Raw genomic sequence first — 12166 nt, forward strand, 5'->3', positions numbered from 1 at the left:
ATATCACAACAGAGATTGCTTGGACTTGTTCTTTCCTAGCCCCAATTTGATTATTGAGGATACTTATTAGCTGACTAAGTAAACTAGCCAGCCTCCCTCCTACTAATGGCATCATCTAGTTGACCAAGTTGGGTTTCTAATTTGTTAATGGACTAAGAATGAGAATACAACAATTGAGTATTTTACTCTAGTTCACTAAGAACCTTCAATGCCTTATCCTCAAATGACAAATTCCATGAGGGTTGCGGAGCTGATGATTGCTAATTCCTATAGGCATTTTGTTGTATATCAATTGGAGATGGCCTATAAGGTAGTTAGTTAGAAGGATTGGGCATTGGGTTTTGGGAAGAAAAATTAGAGTGGTTTCTCCATCCTGGGTTGTAGATATTGGAATATGGATCATTGCTCGGTTTAGAGACTCCTTGGGCCAAATGTACATGCTCTTGAATGAACTCAGGGTATTTTGTAGCCAAATAGCAATTAGCAACATTTTGGGAAAGGTTAGAACATAAAACACATGCATCAGTCTGATTAGGTAGAGAGAAACTTCTAGGAAACGGAGATGGGGTTTGTTGTCCTAATGACAAGAGAAAGTCCAAGTTCTTGGATAGCAAGTCAACCTTGGTGCTCATCCCAATAGTAGGATTGATCTCATAGAGACCACTCCTCTTTAGTTGCCTAATGGATAGAATCTTAGTTCTAGCTACTGAGGCATCGTGTTGGAAATTTTTACTAAGGGTCAAAGTTTCCACACCTAATTCTCATTCTTGCACATGAAAGTCCCACTACAAGAAGAATCAACCATTTACCTATGTTGATCTCTAAGGCCATTACAAAAGCATTGAACCAATTGCCATTTAGGAATGACATGGTGGGGGCACTTCCTAAGTAATTCTTTAAGTCTTTCTCATGCCTCATGAAATTGTTCTCCTTTTTGTTGGAAGAAACTCATTATCGCTCTCTTAAGACTATTAGTATGACCAATGGGGAAGAATATTTTAAGGAACTCCTATTGCATTTCTGCCCAAGTGAAATTTTAACGTTGTCCAAGGAATGAAGCAAATGCTTAGCTTTATCCTTAAGGGAGATTAGGAAAAGAAGTAACCTTAAAACAGAGGTTTTGAATTTTAACCGTGGAGGACACCTCTAAAAACTCATCTAAGTCCTTATAAGGCTCTTCATTGACAAGTTCATAAAAAGATGGTTGCATTTGAATCACATGAGACTTGATCTCATATTGAGCCACCCCTATGTCAAACAACTTAATACAAAAAACTGGATTATATGTTATAGGAATGAAATGTTCACTCAAGAGCCTCATTGGAGGCTAATTGTTTGCCATGGTTCGCTGGCCAAGGTCCATTCTAACTCTATGTCAAATAGGGTCAACTCTTTGGGAATTGGTGACCATGTATGCACAAAGAAAAAAACAGCTAAATAAACAAAATTAAGAGAAAATAACTATAGCAAAAGAGAGGGTTTAGGGCGTACCTGAAGTGCAATTCATGTGGTCTTCTGAACATAAACTACACATTTGGGATCGGAGGGATGGAGATTTAATAAAAAATAAAAATAAAAAATAAAAAAAATAAAAAAATAAAAAACCTAAACAACCCAATCCAATGTATATTACAATTAAAATGTCCTAAAAACAATTATATCTAAAAATAAAAGAAACAACTTAAACTAATTATCAAATCACTACTCTTGCAATTACCTACAAAAAAAAAGAAAAAAAAAAGATTAGTTAAATAATCAAAGAAAAAAAATCAGAAATTAAAAACACTAAAATTAATCTAAAAATTGTGCCTAATTGACAAAAGTAAAGGCAAAACTTTAACTATGAATATGTGAAGATCTTTGGACTTTCGAATCCCCAATTATTTTCACTAATCGATATAACTCTACACTTCAAAACAAAAAAAAAATTGTCTCTCATAGATATGCCCTATCTTCCAAGACTATCGTCCTTCGCCGAAGCTTGGCACACTTAGTTTTCTTAGCTATAGAGCATCTTCGGCTAGACTCAAACACAATTCAAACCATCAAATAGAAGGTATATAACTATCAAATTAATGAAATAAAAAATGGTTTATCTACATTCCAAAGAAAAAGGAACTAACTACTCATTATAACAAATCTCATAAAACAAATAATAATGGAATTTAGAGAGAGGGTCGTGGTCTTCTTCTTGTGCAATGAGAGAGAGAGAGAGAGAGAGAGAGAGAGAGATGTTAGCCAAGGCCATGTTCACCGTCTTCTTTTCTACTGTGGCTCACTCTTCCTTTTTATATATCCCGCACACTATGAGTTCATCTTCTTTGCCCATTTAATCGACCCTTATTCGTTCAGATTCTGGAAAAACTCAAAGCTAGAAAGTTGTATATTTTTTCTTTATCTTTATATAACATCTTTAATTATCTCAATCCGAGTTCAGACAAGAGAGATATGCGAAAAATATTCAAGGTGTGTATGTTTGCAAGATTTTCAAATCTTGTTTCCAAGTTTGTTGCTTGGATCTCCACCTATTTCGAATTTGGTTAAGACTCATGCTTTCCTTACATTAATTAAATTGGATCTCAGCATTCATAATTTCTTAGGCAACAAGATTGAATCCCATGATTTTATTTTGATTAAAATCCTCCAATATCTAATATATTTGCCAATTTTGCTCCATATTTATTTGTAATAACCAAAATCATTTTATTCCTGAAAAAGACACAACGATATTCAATTGGCTCTCTTCTAATTGATTAAGTATGGGAAACCAAATCAAATAAATAATGATAAATTCATGTTCATCAAAATCCAAAAATAATACTTATTTCATTACTAACCTTAGAAATTAGAGAAAAACTAAAACCTAATTAAATGATCTACTTCTCTAATCAAAATAAAAAAAAAAAACAAAACAAAACAAAAAAAAAAAGCCTTGTCTTCTTCTTTCACCCTCCTCCACACCCCCCCCCCCCCAAAAAAAAAAAAATGTTTTCCTTCCTCTTCCTCTCAACAAACCTCAATTGTACTCCTTCCTCTCCCTAGACAAAACCCAAAACCGAAATTGAAAATATAAGCTAATAAAAGAAAAGGTAACTCCTCATTTTTTTACCTTTTGTGTGTGTGTTTGTGTATATATATATATATATATAACAACTACTAATAACATTACTCTACCTTTTACTTTTCCTTTCCATCGTGTTTTTTTCTTTGTTATTTTGTATTCTTTTTTTCCTTTTACCGGCTCTGACCCTTTCTCTCTGTCTCCCTCTTGCTTTCTCTCTCTTCCCCTTCTCTCTGCCTCTCTTTGCTTGCTCCTTTCCTCTCCCTCTGCTCGTCTTTCCCTCTGTCTCTTCTTTTTTGCGGCTTTTTTTCTTTTTTTTTTTCTCTTCTCTTTCTTTTTTTGTTTTTTTTTTTTTTCTTTTTTTTTGTTTTCTCTTTTTTCCTTGTTTGTCTTTTTTCTCTTCTTTTTTTTTTTTTGTTTTTTTGTTTTTCTCTTTTGTTTTTGGTTTGTTTTTTTTTTTTGTTTTTTTGTTTTCTTTTTTTTTTGTTCGTCTTTTTTTTTTTTTGTTCTTTTGTTGTCTCCTTCCGTGTTTTTTTCTTCTTTTTTTCCCCCCCTTTTTTCTCTTGTTTTCCCCTTTTTCTTTTCTTGTTTTTTTTCTTGTGCCTTGGTAGAACATCTTGTTCATCTCGTGACGTTTTGGTGCAGATTTGAGAGGATCCTGGGCTTCATTGCAGATCATGTTGAGCTCTGTCTGGAGTCGAGATCGCCGTGGGCTGGTCGTTTCGGTGTTGTTGAGTCTTCTAGCATAGGTTCTGAGATGTGTTGGTGGTGTTGGTAACTGTGTGGTGCGGGGGAGGCGGAGTTGTTGGTCTGGGCTGGATTGTTGTGGTGTCGAGATACTTAGGGTTTCCGTGGCACTGTGAGGGTTGTTTGTTTTATATCGGGTTCTGTGGGACTTCATGTGTTCTTCGGAGATGTTGCGTTGGGGTTGCTTCCGTTGTGTTTGTTGCTGCAGGTGGACTTAGCCCTCAATCCGGGCGGGATGTTGTTGCATTCTAGGGTTTGGGACCCTTCCTGTTCCCTGTCCATTTCTCGTTCTTATCCATCCTCTTGATCAGTGCATTCTCAGGCCAGAGTGGGATGTCGTGGTTTTTCGTGTCATATCTTTTTTTTTCCTGGTGCATTCTGTGTAGATCGGATACTAGATACTTGGGCACGTTTGTTCTGCTTTTTGTGTCAATGAAGCTTGTTTCGCGTTTTTTTTTTTTTTTTTTTTTTTTTTTATGTTTTGCGTTGTCCGCGTTTGGGGGCTGCTAGATGAACGTCATTCAAGTCCGCCTGGGTTTTGGACTGGCGCGTGAGCGTGCTTCACCATCGACAATGCCTTGTGGAGTTCGAGATCACAAATACTACTACACAGTTATTGTGCTCCTGGGCATCGTGACTTCATCGACTGTCCGGTCTCGGCTGTGTGTTGTCCTTTCTTTTCTCCCTGGGCTTTGGTTGGTTCTTCAAGATGGTCGACCCGTGGCATGCCTTGCTTGCTTCCCCTTGGTGTCGCAGTGGTTGTTGCTGCAGCAGGTGATCGGTTTCCTCTTCTTTGTTAGTTTGTCTTTTGATAGTTATATTAACTTTAGACTGTTTTGATAAGAATTCAGTCAGCATGTTCTTGAGTAGTTGAGTACGCTTCTAAAGCATCTGCTTATTTCTTTTAACGGAAGGCTTTTCTTTTCTATTTCTGGTTGAACTTTTACTATATCTTTTTTCCTAATGTCCTACACATAGTGGTGCTTAAAAGTGTTTACACGCTATGAATTATTTCAGTGGGCTTGATGCAACATTCAGGATTCTGAAAATTTTCCCCCTGATATGCCGTGGGTCTGACATCATATCGTCAAGGTATTTGAAGCTCAAGAAAGAGCTGGATGAAAACTGAAAAGTGTTTCTCATAATGGTTAATATGGGACGAAGGTGCCAACACAATGGTCAGTGCGTTGTCACCATGTTTATTTGGGTTTGAAATTGCTTATAATACCTTTGCTTAGTCATAAAAAATAAATAAATAAATTGGGTTTTACATTATGAAGTGGGCTTCTTTTTTTTTAACTCAAATACTTGAGAGGTAGACAATTGGTGAACGCAATGTGTACGTGAGAGTTTAATCATTACATTCCTGTAAATGTTGACAATATAGTTTTGGGTTATGATTGTACTCTTTCAAGTATTTTGAGATTTTGTTTCCTTGCAGATAGAAAGTGAGATGGAAGTCAGGAAATTGCTCGATGACTTGGGGCTTCGCTCAAAGCAACCGTTTGTATGGGTTTTATGTTTATTTCATTTTTATAACAGTGTTAAAATAACTAACACCACTGTTGTTTCTCTTTTTTTGGTTCTGCTAAGTTCTTCTAATTCTTTTTTCTCCCCCCTGTTTTGCTAAATTGAGCTCCACCAAATCATCGATCACTTTTGTTTTGGTCTTGGGAAGTTTTTATTTTGATTCATTTTTGGTTTTTTGTTAAAATTGAGGTCAATTAACTGGTTGTGATTCGCACCACTGCATCAACAACCCCAACACCTCTTCCCAGTTCCCATCCCTTCTTCCATTTTCTTTTTGTTTTTTTTACATGCATAATTTTTTTCTTCTTATTACTATAATATTATATTCTCTCCATTTCACACCATATTTTCCTTCCTCATTACAATTATTGCAGGAAATCATTTGTCCAATATTCTATAGGGAGATAGAGGTTGAAGCAAATGTTTTTGAATATTGTGTATGATTCGGATGGATTGTCTAATATTATATTGATCAAGCTCTATAGAGGTTGCCCTCTTTTCCTTCTTTTCTTCGTGTAACTCTTTGTAGATCTTTTTGTTATATTGATTACTATATTTAGGGATAATATAACTAATCGAGTGCTAAATAGATAATACTTCAACATTCATCTTTTTCTTTTCTTTCTTTCTTTCTTTCTGCTAGCGATGGTGATGAAGGAGTCCATAGTGAACTCTAGAATTAAAATTGTTTTAAAAATTTATTTGACTCATAGTTTATATCATGTATAAACTAATATCCTAACATGCTTATGTTAGGTAGTCTAAAGATGATGAAGTAATCTTAACTTTTACTTCGTTATTAATTCATTTATATATGAGTAGGTGCTCCTAGCTATATGGTGGGTAAGTTATGTCCTAGAAAAGTGAACATAGGTTTATGAGCTGCAAGGTAATCCCATCCTAATAAAATGCATATGCAACATTTTCATTTGGTTAAATGTCTTTCTTTATGGAGATTGGGTGGTTATCTACAATTTTTTGGGAGTTTTAAGGTGGTTATCTAGCATCTCATCAATTGTCTTGGAAACTCACCAAATTTGGCAACACCTAGAAATAGCAAGCATAGAACTACAGTTTGACAATATCACGGTGTAGTATGATCTATTGTTCCTTTTTAGAACCTTGCAACAATACAAGAAAATATTAATTCATGCACTAGCAATATAGCTTTGGATAAAAAACTTGTAAATTTCATGTTTAACTTGATGGTCTTTAGCTCAAATTGGTAGAGCATTTGGAATATAAGTGTGTTCCAAAAGATGGTGGTTTGAATTCACCAAGCCCTTTTAGTCTACTTTTCATAGTGAAATTAATTATGTTCATCATAATTTATATAATTTCAAATGATGTTTTCTCTTTTTCTGTCTTCTCATTCTTTTATTTTTGTCTACTTTTCTATAACTCTTGGTTATATGGTTCACAAGAAAATGTGGATGCTTATGTTCTCTTGACATCTCTATTTTATGGTTAAATATTATAACCCTACGTACATTTAAATGAATTGTAAAGTATGACAAATAGTTTTTCAAGAATAATCAGTTGACAAAATCATGGTAGCAAACAGTTTTCTAAAATGATTTGGTTCATATGACAAAATATTGATATCAATTCCAAATGACCCTAAATATTAAATTCAATACAAAGAAGAACAAAACCCTAAGGTTTGATAATACTTTTTTTTTAATGCCAAATAAAGCCATCAAGTCATGTTTCATTCGATTTTCGAAAAGAACTTTGTCTTTAACATTAATTCATTCAATTATGGCCCAACAATCTTCGCTACTCATAGTTTCTATCTAATTAGGATAAATGCGGAAAAGCCACGTGCATTTGCACGTAAATGTTCTAACTAGTATATATATATATATATATATATATATATATATATATATCACTTTGGTACAATAGCTTTTGTATGTCTACTTTCCAAATTAGTGTTATTTTTTAGTTTTTGTTATTAATTTTCTAATTTGATGTTATCCATTTTAGGAAGTTCTTACTACTAGGAAGATTCTTTTACTTTTTTTTGGGAATCCAAAATGATAAGAAAAATATAAGTGTAAAATTGGTATTTCACATGGTTTTCTCTAAATGAGGATAATATAGTCTTCTTGCTTTTTAATTCTAGAAGTGCAAACTAGACATTAAACATTCAATCATAACGGCCTCTAACTCCATTACGATTGAGGAGGGCAATAGTAATTGCATAAAGAGAAGGGTTACTAAAGTATAGGGAAGCAACAGTAGTTATCCCCTTTTTTAATGAAAGAAGACAATATATTGCAATGCAGAAATAGTCCGGATAGAGCTAATTAAGGTGTTACATGTTCCATGGGTCACTTATCCTTTCCTCAACTACAGTACTATTAGCATTTGATTAACAATTTTCCAAATTCTAGCTTAACAAAAGGAGAAACAGGGGCACATTCCTCATCCTTTAGAAGATCTATACATAACTGAGCTGGTTCTATAGGCAACGTCGCTTTTACTGGTGCCAGAACATGGCACTTGATAAGTTGTACTTGATTTAAGCCCTTCGAGATGCATCATATGTCACCCTCCAAAAGACGTTTGGAATCAATCCATCCAAAGCTAATGGTGGCAGTGGCCACCTAGAAAATCCCAAAAGTCCAGTCTATTTAATCGTGGAATATGAACCCCCTTCACACATTAAGATATTAGCATCGACATAGGTATTGCAGTTAATAATATTGCCAATAATACAAGAGTTATTACAGATAATTAGTTTGAAATCCTAGATTTTTAGATTCATTATTATCCAATGCAAGTTGGGGGAACATTTACAAGACACAACCGTATTTCACATATTCCAAATAAAAAAAACGTGTGGTAATTATGACAAAGAAAATCCATTGCATAGGCCTGGGTGCATCCAAGCCCATCTCAGATAGAAAGACAAGGCATATATGTAGGAAAGACTGATGAACCAGAAACTTAGTTCTTTGGCCAAGGGTTCCTGCATCCCAAATACACTTAGTCCAGTCACATGAAAAGAAAATGTGCTCGATGAATTCAACACACTTTCTACAAAACACATAAAATGATGGCATTGGTTGAGATCTCTGTATGCAATATATGCCAAAAGAAAGGTTTAAATCTGGGATGAATTTTTAGTTTCCAAAAGAACTTCCACCATTGAAAGAAAGAGTTGTCAAAAGAGCTGAACTTCTTGTGAGACATTACTTTTCCAGCAATTTCAGTTGAAAAGGAGCCTCTTGAGGAAATCAGAGAGATCCATTTATCATCTGAATTGGAGAGTGGTCCTTAATACTGTTAACCAGATCCAGATCATTTGAGTTTTTCGAAGAAAAGGATCAGAGAATTCTTATTAGAAACAACTGAGAAAATGCTGGAGCTAACACAAAAGTAACATTGGACGTGGAATGGATTTATTCCATGGTTAATGCATCTCAATATGATACTAGTTTATACATATCCATGTTGACTCCAACCAATACCATACATATCAATACATTTCTTTCTTATTTCTTAAAGGCCATTTATTGGATTGCACAAGAATGATTGGCCATACAATACACACATTACTTGATACGAGACGATATGTATCATAGAATCGCCTAAAAATTATGATACTCAATACCAATACTTTACACCTTAGTTTTTTTTTCTTTCTTTATGATTCACTCATTTTGATGTTAGCTAAACTTGAGTTGTTGAATTAGTTGTTGTGGAGATGTTAGTAATGTTGAAGAGCACTTTGTAAAAATAATACAATATGCAAGCTACTTAATATTAAACTCCAGAACAAAACTGTAATGTCCTTGTTCAATCATGCTGAAGACAAGATAAGAAACTTACCTCCAGACATAGAAACTTGTTTCTGGAAGTCATATGCAAGTTGCTCTCCGAGAAAGTCACCCTCTTCAATGTCAAAGAAATCCAGTTCTTCCAGTTTTTCCTTAGCAACTGAATGATGGAGAGATAGGGAATTTTTCTTGCTAATAAAACTGAGGTTAGATTTCAACAAAAAACCGCCTTAATGTTTTTCTTCAGAATAAAAGTTCAGATGAGCCTTGTAAAAACAATGTTCCCATCAAACACCTCCAGATAACCACTTAACCGTTATCAAGGCAATCTGAACTAAGTTGTAATTATTAATAATGTTTGGGCCACATCATTATTTTGAGAAGTTAAAATTATAAGTTTATTTATTTAAATAAAGGAAATCTAACATTCTTTCACTTGGGTCAAACAACATTACATCTTAATTCTTAATGTTCAAATAGAAAAATAGATCTCTATGAATCATAGTGGTAGACACCTTTGACCCAGGCGATACTTTCCATATATCACAATACAATCTTTCTTTTCCTGCATAAGCCCAACTTTATGAATAAACTTCAAAGGCTTATTCCTAGTCCAACAATGTTTATAATCTCAACAGAAATGTATACAACGAAAATGAGAAACAAACTATACAACAGTCATTACATCAAAATGTGTAATAATTGTCTTTCATGAAGATAAATATTCCCGAAGTCCCTAACGAACAATGTGATTCTCAATAGCTCTGGGTGGCATACCCTTTATCAACGGATCAATAATCATCTACCCAGTCCTTATGTGTTCTATGAGAACTTCCTTAGCCTTAACATGCTCTCTCTCATTACTAAGTACTTAATATTGAGATGTTACTTCGAACTTCTAGTCTTATTATTCTTAGCAAAGAACATTGCAGTAGTATTATCACAGTAAAATTTCACTGGCTTAAAGATGGAGTCCAATTCTAAGCCCCTATTAGGATACAAACTCAGTTTCCATGGTAGAAGTAGCAACCAAGGTTTTCTCCCCACTAGCTAGCATAAAGACATAGCCGATGTTGGTTTACGAGAATCAACACAACTTGCAAAATTTTAGTCCGAATATCTGATAACTTCTAAAGTATCGAAAAACTTATATGTAAACATCAACTTTTTTGTTCCTTGAAGGTACCTCATGACCTTTTTGGCAGCTCTCCAATGATCCATGCCAGGATTACTTTGATATCTCCCTAACATTCCAATGGCAAAAGAAATATTAGGTCTCATAGAGATCTATGGATACATCAAGCTTTTTTCCACTATGGAAGCATATAGAAATTTGGCCATATGATCCTTTTTAATTTTCAACTTTGGACACTGGTCTATATGGCACCTGTCACCCTTAACAATGGGTGCAACATTTGGTGAACAATCTTTCATCTTAAATCTCTCAAAGACTTTGTTTATATAGGCTTCATGAGATAGTTCCAAAACACGTCGGAACCTATCCCTATGGATCTTAATCCCAATGACATAAGATGCCTCACCCATATCCTTCATATCAAAGTTTTGAGATAGAAATGTTTCCACCTCATGTGGCAACCGTAAGTCGTTGGTTGCAAGCAGAATATCATTTACATATAATACAAAAAAGATGATTTTGTTGGCATTGACCTTCTGGTATAAACATTGATTTATAATATTCTCCTCAAAACCAAATGAAGAGATCACATCATGAAATCTCAAATACAACTATTGGGGACGTCTACTTAAGTCCATAAATGGATCTCTTAATCTTACAAACAAATTGTCCATGACCACTACTTAAAACAAACCCATTAGGTTGTTTCATGTGTACCTCCTCATGCAAATCTCCATTGAGAAATGCCATTTTCACATCCTTCTGAAGCAAATCTAGATCAAAATGGGCAACTAGTGCCATGATAATGCTGAAGGAATCCTTCTTTGACATGGGATGGAATGTCTCCTTATAGTCAATGGCTTCCCTTGTGTGAATCCCTTGCCAACTAGTCAGTCATTATATCGCTCAATGTTGCCTAATGAATCTTTCTTATTTTTAAAGATCCATTTACAACCTATTGGTTTCTTTCCTTCAGGCAACACAACAAAGTTCCAAACATCATTATGTGCCATAGAATCCATCTTATCCTTCATAACTTCATACCACAAACCAGATTTATCACTATTCATTGCTTGTGAAAACATTTTAGGATCTGTTTCAATATTGATATAATAGTCAGACTCTTGTAGATATACAACATAATTAGTAGGTATTGTTGTCACATCCACCCAACCGGTACCCTAACTGCGATACCCGAGTTTGTGTTCCACTGCCCCGAAGATCAGTTCATGACAATCATCCTCCCACTTAACACAATAAGATAATCAAGAACAAGGCTAAATCAATGTATAAATATTATTAAAGAAATAATCAATGAATGGTTCTTAGAAAGATTACAATAGTAAATCATAGTGCGGAAAATAAGATACCAAGGGAGTAATTAAAGTATAAAGTATATCAGAAAATCACTCTATAATACAGCGGAAAGAAGATCGAAACTCAAATGGAAATATAACGGAGACTAAGTAAGAGCGAGAATAAGATCTAGTCTTGTCATAGGTCTCTTTCAATTCAAATAAAATATGCCTAAACTCGAAGACTTCAGTATCCCAATGCTAGTGCACTAGCTCCAAAGCATGACTAATCCTAGTACGCTACATAGTCACACTGGATGTCTTCACCGTCATAGTCCTAACAGCCAGCACCTTGAAAACCATACGAGTAATCCATCGCGGTCTCGTAGTCCTGATTCTCGAAGTCATCAGTACTTGCAGTAAGATCTAACAACGTTGTCCCCAAAGGGGTGAGGTCAAAAGAACTCAACAAGTAGTTCATTCACAAATAACACTTGCAATGATTTCAGAACAATCAAGATGAAATATGATATCAAATAGAAATGCAAGTATGCTACTGACTTTATATATGCTAGTCTCTAGTGGTAGACATGCTTTAATATAGAACACC

General features: G+C 34.6%; 1 non-coding gene across 1 annotated transcript; it reads left to right on the forward strand.

Annotated features, from left to right (window-relative positions):
• The first annotated feature begins 863 nt into the window (after positions 1 to 863).
• LOC149002236 (small nucleolar RNA R71) lies at positions 864 to 970 on the forward strand. Its single transcript, XR_016170546.1, has one exon. It is a non-coding gene; the product is annotated as a small nucleolar RNA R71 (small nucleolar RNA).
• The last annotated feature ends 11196 nt before the right edge of the window (positions 971 to 12166 follow it).

The sequence above is a fragment of the Hakea prostrata genome, chromosome 10, assembly GCF_041222555.1.
Source record: "Hakea prostrata isolate BN-2017 chromosome 10, UWA_Hpros_2, whole genome shotgun sequence".
Classification (NCBI taxonomy): domain Eukaryota; kingdom Viridiplantae; phylum Streptophyta; class Magnoliopsida; order Proteales; family Proteaceae; genus Hakea; species Hakea prostrata.